Source organism: Rutidosis leptorrhynchoides, chromosome 3, assembly GCF_046630445.1.
Source record: "Rutidosis leptorrhynchoides isolate AG116_Rl617_1_P2 chromosome 3, CSIRO_AGI_Rlap_v1, whole genome shotgun sequence".
Classification (NCBI taxonomy): Eukaryota; Viridiplantae; Streptophyta; class Magnoliopsida; order Asterales; family Asteraceae; genus Rutidosis; species Rutidosis leptorrhynchoides.
The window spans coordinates 65,343,257-65,353,245 of NC_092335.1; positions in this window are offsets into that span (position 1 = coordinate 65,343,257).

The following is a 9,989-nucleotide window of genomic DNA, read 5'->3' on the forward strand; positions in this document are numbered from 1 at the left end:
AAGCAAGCAAACCTTAAGCACCTGAGAAAAACATGCTTAAAAACGTCAACACAAAGGTTGGTGAGCTATAGTTTAAGTATAACAGTAATGTAAGGTGGGCCACGAGATTTCATTGCTTCAAACAGCGTTCCAAAACAGTATGAAAAGTATATGTATAACCGTGGGCACTTGGTAACTAACTTAACGTAAATAACACCCCCTAAAAGTACACTTGGCGAGTGCGTAAGTTTACGAAGTATTAAACACCCGTTAAATGCTAGCGCTACTAGCCCGAGTGGGGATGTCAAACCCTATGGATCCATATCTAAGATTCGCGTTCACCGGTTCAAAGACCAATGACTAAACGTTACCGAGCTAAGGGGAAAGTTTATGCCGTTGTATAACCCACACATATATAAAGTTTAAGTACTCGTGCCTAGTATGTAAAACGTAAAATGCGCATGTATTCTCAGTTCTCAAAATAGTTAAAGTAAAAAGGGATGCTATAACTCACAGTTGAAAGTAGTAAAAGTCGATACGCGAAAATAGTAAGCAAGTGGTTGGTCCGAAAGGTCCTCAACCTAAGTCAAAAATTACTAAGTCAGTAAATCGTTCCCAAAGGTTTAAAAATATGTAAATTAGGTCTTAAGTATCATCATCATTCATCATTAATCAAAAAGTGTAAAGTAAGTTTCAATCAAGAATAGAGTTTGAAATAAAGGCTGAATTCGTTCAGTCGCCACGACCTCTATACAAACTGAAATGAGGTGAGACCAGTGGCCATGGCTCTATATATGAGTCCCCTAGAGGCTGACCAATTTTCAGAACCAAACTCTTCTTCTTTTGATCGTGGTGACGGTTTAAGTGCGAGTAGGTCAGAAATTTCAGCACAACGTTAAAAGGGTGTAGTGACTTTCGGATGGCCATAAATCCTAAACCGTAACTCCGATTAAGACGAGGTCTAAACGGAAAATCATCTACTCGAACCGAACTAGTTGGAAATAAACTTTTCCAGTAGCCCAGGTTATTGATCAGTTCCAGAAAACAGTAAGTAAGGTGTTCTGGTGGGTTCTTGGTGCTTGATGCTCATCACGGTTCTCATCCTTGATGCGTATAGCTTCAAGTGTACAACTCGTTGATGTGTTTGCATCATCTTAACCAAGTTTTGACCATCATAACACTAGTGTAAGTCTAAGATATGTAGCACAACTCAATTAAGGGTTGTAAGTAGTTTGATGAACCAAAGTTACATCAAGATCTTAGATCCGACACATACATGAGTTATAAAAGTAATATTAAGCTACAATCTTGAAAGTAAACTAAATAATCAAGATCTTAAGTTGTAGAAATTACATTTTAGCTAGATCTTAAAGATCCTAGACTAGAAAGTCTAGATCTAGTATTCTTAAGTTAGATCCTAAGTTACAAAACTTGGATCTTCACTTTAATGAAACCATAAGTTATGAAACAAAGATTTTCAACTAGTAACATGTATGTAAGCTTGTAAGCTCTTATTACGATAAAATTAGAAGACCATAAGCTATAGAAGCTTAGATCCAACACAAGTATATGAAATTGTAACTAGAAAGTTAAACCTCCATGTTCTTGAACTTATAAAGTTAACTTTTAGTTTCAAGAAATATGAGATCAAGATTAACTAGTAATACTTGACCAAATTAACAACATCACAACTTTAAAGTGCTTACAAAAGAAAGAAAATAAACTAAATTTACTAGTAAAAGTTCATGGTTGTTCATACTTAGAAAGATTCAAGCCAAGGCTTTGATCTTTAAGAAAGTAAACCTTAAGTTTACAATCATGAACACAAGTATGATTTTAAACTCATGAACTTTAAATCTTTAAAACATTAAGTGTAGAACCATAAACTAGAAAGTTTAGATTCTTGTTCTTGGTTCTTCATCAAACAAAAGATGAAAGTAACCAAGATTACATGAAGATACAAGTTAGAGAACTTGATATTTAACAACAACAAACAACTACAAGTAATTGAACAACAAACAAGAACAAGTAAAAGAATGATGATGGTGGCGGCTTGTTAAAGGAAAAAGAAGAAAAAAATAGTTCATATTACTTATAAGGTTGAGAGAAAAAAAGATGAGAGAAAGAGTGCAAGTAAGTGTGTGTGTGAAATGAAAGGAAACTAGTGAATAAGTAGCAAAACAAAATTGAAAAATGAACTCCTTCCTCCCCCATGTGAGCCGTCAGTTTTCATGGCCAAGAGAGGAAAGGTCAAGCTTCTACTTTCAAACATGGGGAGGTGGTGAGAGCTCAAATTAGTATTAAAGTTAAATGGTATGGGAAAGTGGTGTAAATATGCATGTAACTAGATTCCATTCACTAATTAATCTAGTTTAAGTCTTAATGAAATACTTGCATAAAAGTGGGCTCTTAATTAATCCATTAAGAGAAGTAGGGTGGGCTTCTAAGTCCATTAACATGATTCCAAGTCCAAGTAATCAACAAATTAAATAAACAAAGCCCAATTAATTATCTAGTTACATTAGTTAATTAAAAATGATCAATAACAATTAATCATGAACGTGAATAATATCCGAAATATTATTCGTGAAAAGCACGTGTGTCACAAAGACGAGTCGGGACATGTAAAGTCACGTACGGTAACAAGTAAATGTAATAAAATACATTCATTAAAGCGCAAGCATTAATAATAAATATTATTAATAAAAGATGAAAAAACAGGGTCGTTACATTACCCACCTGTTAAAGAAAATTTCGTCCCGAAATTTTAAGCTGAGGTAGATGGAGGGGTTGGGAAAAGGTGAGGATACTTTTGCCTCATTTGATCCTCTCGTTCCCAGGTAAACTCAGGTCCTCGTTTGGCATTCCATCGTACTCGGACGATCGGAATTTCGTTGTGTTTCAAAGTTTTGACCTCACGGTCCATAATTTCGACAGGTTCTTCCACGAAGTGGAGTTTATCATCGATTGTAAGTTCTTCCAATGGTATGACATGTTCCGGTTCAGCAAGACACTTCTTCAAATTCTATACATGAAAGGTAGGATGAATTGAGCTCAATTGAGTTGGAAGATCCAAACGGTAGGCAACGGGTCCAACACGCTCCAAGATTTCGAAAGGACCAATGTATCGCGGGTTGAGCTTCCCACGTTTTCCAAAACGAATGACACATTTCCAAGGTGCGACCTTCAACATTACACGGTCACCCACGTTGAATTCAAAGTCCGTACGTTTAAGGCCTGCATAACTCTTTTGGCGATCACGGACCGTCTTGAGTCTCGCTTGAATTTGGACAATCTTCTCAGTTGTTTCATGGACTATCTCGGGTCCGGTGATTTGCGTTTCACCTACTTCGGCCCATCAAATAGGAGATCGGCATTTGCGACCATACAACGCTTCAAAAGGTGCGACATTAATACTTGAATGATAATTGTTGTTGTAAGAGAATTCGGCTAGCGGCAAATGCCTTTCCCAAGCCTTTCCGAAATCAATAACACATGCACGCAACATGTCCTCCAAAGTCTGAATCGTGCGTTCGCTTTGTCCGTTGGTCTGTGGATGATACGCAGTACTCATGTCGAGCCAGGTTCACGATCTGAGATGATTGATAAGGGCACACCATGACGAGATACAACCTCTTTTATGTATAGTTGAGCGAGTCTCTCCATCGTATCCGTTTCCTTCATGGCTAAGAAGTGTACAGATTTGGTAAGACGATCAACGATAACCCAGATGGTATCGTATCCGCCCACGTTCTTTGGTAACTTCGTAATGAAATCCATTGTTATCCTTTCCCACTTCCATTGCGGGATTTTCGGTTGTTGAAGTAACCCAGAAGGCTTCTGATGTTCGGCCTTAACTTTCGAGCAAGTCAAACACTTACCAACATAAGTTGCAACGTCCTTCTTAAGATTAGGCCACCAGTACTGTTCCTTAAGATCGTGGTACATTTTACCGGCTCCTGGATGAATCGAATATCTTGACTTGTGGGCTTCATCTAGTATAAGGTTCCGTAGATCTCCATAACGAGGTACCCAAATTCTTCCGGCATAGCATCGGAGTCCAGTCTCCTTAACTTCAAATCGAGAAACGAGAATGTTCAAGTATTCATGAGATATATTCTCCTCCTTGAGAGCCTCATCTTGGGCTACTCGGATCTGGCTATTGAGGTTCGAATTAATGGTGATATTTAGTGCCCGAACACGAAGAGGTGTCATCCTCTCCTTTTGGCTCAAAGCGTCAGCTACAACATTGGCCTTACCAGGATGATAACGAAGTTCACAATCATAGTCGTTCAGTGTCTCGATCCATCGACGCTGTCTCATATTCAGTTGTTTCTGATCAAAGATGTGTTGGAGGCTTTTATGATCGGTGAAAATAGTGCTCTTAGTTCCATAAAGGTAGTGTCTCCACAGTTTTAATGCAAAGACAACGGCTCCAAGCTCGAGATCGTGTGTAGTGTAATTTCGCTCGTGAATCTTCAGTTGTCGGGAGATGTAAGCGAAAACCTTTGTTCGTTGCATCAGTACACAACCAAAACCACTTTTCGAAGCATCGCAATAAACGACGAAATCGTCACTGCCTTCAGGAAGTGATAAGATAGGTGCGGTGGTTAACTTCTTTTTCAAGGTTTGAAATGCTGATTCCTGTTCGGGTTCCCAAATGAACTTCTTACCTTTGTGAGTCAGCGCGGTCAAAGGACGCGCAATCAGAGAGAAACCTTCAATAAATCTTCGGTAGTAACCGGTGAGGCCTAAAAATTGGCGAATGTGAGTCGGAGTAGTGGGGGTTTCCCACTTGCTGATAGCTTCAATCTTTACGGGATCAACTTTGATACCTTGATCACTCACAACGTGACCCAGAAATTAGACTTCCTTCAACCAAAACTCACACTTGGAGAATTTTGCATAAAATTGCTCTTGTCTCAAGAGTTCCAACACGACAAAGATGTTGCTCATGTTCTTCTTCGCTTTTAGAGTAGATGAGGATATCATCTATGAAGACGATAACGAACTTATCCAGGTATGGCTTGCAGACACGATTCATGAGATCCATAAACACGGCAGGTGCGTTGGTTAAACCGAATGGCATCACGAGAAACTCATAATGACCATAACTAGTCCTGAATGCAGTCTTCATCACATCGCTCTCTTTCACCCTCAACTGGTGATATCCGGATCGCAAATCGATCTTAGAGTAAACACTCGATCCTTGTAGTTGATCAAAAAGATCGTCAATTCGAGGAAGAGGATACCGATTCTTGATCGTCAATTTGTCGAGCTCACGATAGTCGATACACATGCGGAAGGATCCGTCCTTCTTCTTCACAAATAAAACAGGTGCGCCCCAAGGCGAGAAACTTGGTTGGATAAATCCATGGTCTATCAGTTCTTGTAGTTGACTCTGCAACTCTTGCATTTCGGAAGGTGCGAGTCGATAAGGTGCGCGAGCTACAGGTGCAGCTCCTGGCACTAAATCGATCTGAAACTCCACAGCTCTCGGTGGCGGTAATCCAGGCAATTCTTTCGGAAAGACATCGAAAAATTCGTTCACGATGCGTACGTCATCCACGCTCTTCACCTCAGTTTCTAACGTTTTCACATGTACCAAAACAGCAAGACGTCCTTTCTTCATGATCTTTTGCGCTTTCATGCAACTAATGAGATTCAGTCTCGAGCTACATCTCTCTCCGTAAATAATCAGTGGCTCACCGTCTTCGTGTGGTGTACGAAGAGCTTTATCTCCACAGATAATGTCGGCCCTTATCTTGGTCAACCAGTCCATACCGACAATAACATCAAAGCTTCCCAATTTAATGGGTATCAAGTCAATCTCGAAATCCACACCAGCTATGTTGATAATAGCTCATCGGCTAATTTGGTCAACTTTCTCAAGTTTTCCATTGGCTACCTCTACAAGCATACTCTCCTTTAAAGGAACTAACGACCAAATGAGGCTTGAAGTATACATGTAAGTAGCAAAACAAGAAGCAAAAATTTGAATCCCATCTCCACATGGGAGCTCACGGCCAAGGACTAAAATGGCAAGGTCAAGCTTCAACTTTCTTATGTTGGGAGGTGGTGAAAGCTAGAAATGTATTAAAGTTAGATGTATGGGGAAGAGTTTCTAGCATGCTTGTAGTATTTGTCTCATCATTAACTTAATTAATCCAAGTTTAAACTAAGTAAGTTACTAGTAATATGTTGGGCTCTCAACTAGTCCATTAAGTGTGTAGGGTGGGCTTCCAAGTCCATAACCATTAATAAAGGTGACGCCCCGTACAAAACCATCGTGTACGGATCATCAACAATATGATCATTACAAGGTCAAACACTATATGCTGTTTTAAAATAAGTTTGCATTCATAAGAAAAGGTGACGTCATAACCAACGCCAAATGTTTAACATACGATAATGTGCCTCTACGAATAGAAGGCGATAATAATAGTGCGTGACCCAATTTATCTTAGAGCAAAAGTGTCTGCATACATAACTTCTATCAGCACCAGTATCAAATAGGACAGAAGCTAATAGATTGTTGATAGTGAATATACCTGTAACCAAGTCGGGGTTCTCACGGGCATCCCTTGTGTTTACATTGAAAGCTCTGCCATGCGGTGGTCCGCCGTCCTTTCGCTTGTTGGGACACTCATTTCTGAAGTGGCCCGTTTGTCCGCATTCATAGCACTTTCTCGGTCCAGTAGGGTTCGGCTTCCCAGTCATGGTGGTAATCTTGTAGTCCTTGCCAATATGCCCGGTCCTTTTGCACTTTTCACAGACAACATTACAGTACCCAGTATGGTGCTTGTAGCATCTCTTGCACTGCGGCAGACTACCATCGTAGTTAGAGTTCGAGCTAGGGTTCGAGTTGGGGTTCCTTCCGTCGTTGTGCCTCTTAGTAGGGTTTTGTTCAAAGACCCTCCCTTTGTTGTTGTCCCACTTACGCTTCTCACTGCTAACTCCCGATTCGGATTTTACCTTTTCCGGTTCATTGCTGATAATTTGGTTCATTAGGGTGTGCGCCATGCGCATTGCTTCCAGGACATCAGCTGGCTTTGAAGAGGTGACATTTCCCTTAATGGTCTTAGGAAGTCCCCACAAGTACCTTTCCATACGCTTAAACTCCGGGGTAACCATGGTAGGACACATCAGGGCTAATTCCAGATACCTACGGTTGTAACCATCGAGATCGTTTCCTACCACTTTCAGTCCCCAAAACTCAGTTTCCATCTTCTGTATCTCCGTTCGAGGGCAATTGATGTTTTAGCAGAGGGGTATAAAATACTATTAATTTTTAGCAGGAAATACTATTAAATACGATACAATTTTACACAAGATATTTATTTATTTAGAGAATGGATATACTTAAACCTTGCTACAACACTTATAGGCAGTGTACCTAATCGTACAGTAGTGTAGTTTTTAGTAAGTCCAGTTCGTTCCACAGGGAAAATCTTTAAACAAAGCTTAACGCTATATTAGTTTACTTTTATAAAAATACAAATATATATATATATAAGTAATATTATTATTATAAAGGGGGGTTTTTACCGTTTAATGACCGGTTTGTCGATTTTAAAACTTTAGTCGCAGTTAAAACCAAATGTAAAATATTAAAAATAAATACAAGACTTAAATTAAAGCGTAAAGTAAATAACGATAATGAAATTGCGAATAATAAAAGTGCGATAAAATAAACTTGCGATAATTAAAAAGTACGATAATTAAAAGTGCAATTAAATGCAATAACAATAAAAATGCGATAATTAGAAGTGCAACTAAATATAAAATAAAGGAAATTAAATATGAAATAAAAGAATTATGCTTATTTAAACTTCCGTAATCATGATGTTTGACGTGTTGATTTTTAGTTTTTTCCCATGGGTTAATTGTCCTTTGTCCTGGATTATTTAATATGTCCGTCTGGTTTTTGTCCATAATAGTCCATCAGTCATAAATATAAAGTGCGAGTGTCCTCGTCAAATTATCCTTATACCCGAAGTTAAATATTCCAACTAATTGGGGACTTAAACTGTAACAAGATTTTAATACTTTGTTTAATAATTACACCAGGATGTCGACTGAGTGTAACCCAAGGTTTTAATATTTTGTTATCAATTATACCAAGTGTCCTTGTACATAATTTCACCCCTGTTTTAATTATTCTAGTGGCTATTAATCCATTCCCGTGTCCGGTTAAATGAACGATTATTCGTACATATAAATACCCTGCCCATCGTGTCCGATCGAGTGTATATGGTAATTTATAGGGACGCCCAATTGTAAATCTTTATATTAACATTAACAAACTATCATTTAGTTAAACAAATATAAAGCCCATTAATAGCCCATAGTCTAATTTCCACAAGTGTCGTTCTTTTGTCCAAACCCCAATTATGGTACAAAGCCCAATTACCCAATTTTAGTAATTAGCCCAACATCATGATTACTTCGGATTAAATAAGCATAATAATAACTTAGCTACGAGACATTAAATTAAAAAGGTTGAACATAACTTACAATGATTAAAAATAGCGTAGCGTTACACGGACAGAATTTTGACTTACACCCTTACAACATTTGCTAACATACCCTTATTATTAGAATTATAATTAAAATTAAAATTAAAATATAAATTATAAATATAAATATTACGTATATAGATAGAGAGATGGATATATATGATATATTTTTACGATCAGAATGCGCGAGCTTTATAGGCAGTTTCTAAATTTGGGGCTCCGCGACTCGCGGCATTTTTGCTCTTCAAACTCCGCGAGTCGTGGAGTTTGAACTTCCAGCTCACTCCAAATTGGATCTTAGTCTGCCGACGGTTTATTATATAATATAATATATATATAATTTATATAATTAATTATATATTATATTATATTTATATACATAGTTAACTTGTAATTTTTAGTCCGTTGCGTCGAGCATTGAGAGTTGACTCTGGTCCCGGTTCCGGATTTTCGAACGTCCTTGCGTACAATTTAATATCTTGTACTTTGCGTTTTGAATCTTGTACTCTTGTAATTTCGAGACGTTTCTTATCAATAATTGGAACCTCTTTGATTGTATTTTGTACTTTTGAGCTTTTTGGTCGTTTGCGTCTTCAATTCGTCGAATCTGTCTTTTGTCTTCACCTTTTATTATTTAAACGAATATCACTTGTAAATAGAACAATTGCAACTAAAAGCTTGTCTTTCTTGAGGAATAATGCAATGAAATATATGTTCGTTTTTAGCATTATCAAATATTCCCACACTTGAGCGTTGCTTGTCCTCAAGCAATATCGTCTTGAAATACTAGAATCACTTCTTTATTCTTCACACTTTGTACATCAGTGATTTCTATACGGCGGTATAAACAATGGTAGTAACGATATGGTTTACAGTCCCACATGACTATAAAAATTTAGATCCATTAAGGAAATTGGATCTTTATGAAAACATTTGATCTTTTGAAAATTAAATCTAGTTTTTACCCTAGATAAGTTTTCCGGAATAACCCTTCACCGGTGTTTGCAAATTCTTTTTGTGGGTTTGGTGGGTTTCAGATTTGAAAATTTTAGATCAAAACTTATGGTTTTGTGTCACCCACTCGCTAACCTTGTATTTGGAAAGCAACACGTCCAGTTTACTTGTCCCGTATATTACCTTTCGGTAAACTACCATCCGGTTGTAAAGGAAAGCATTGAACAAGCAACTGTTAAGGCAATGTCCCCTGACATGCTTTTAATTATGGTCTATAACGTGTCGGACGCAATTACTATCCTTGGTAGGAACAATAGTAAAGCTCACCCTTATAATTTTTCGGTCTGGCACAAGGTCCTGTCTTTGACCATGCTATGCAACAACCGTTCTTACGGTTGACACCCGATTTGGTTCAGGTGACCTAATGAATTCCAGGTGAATTCCTAGGATTTGCATTGAATTCCTAGGAAATTCCAGGTGAATTCCTAGGATTTGCTCGAGTTTAGATATCATTGAATTCCATGAGTTTGAATTCTC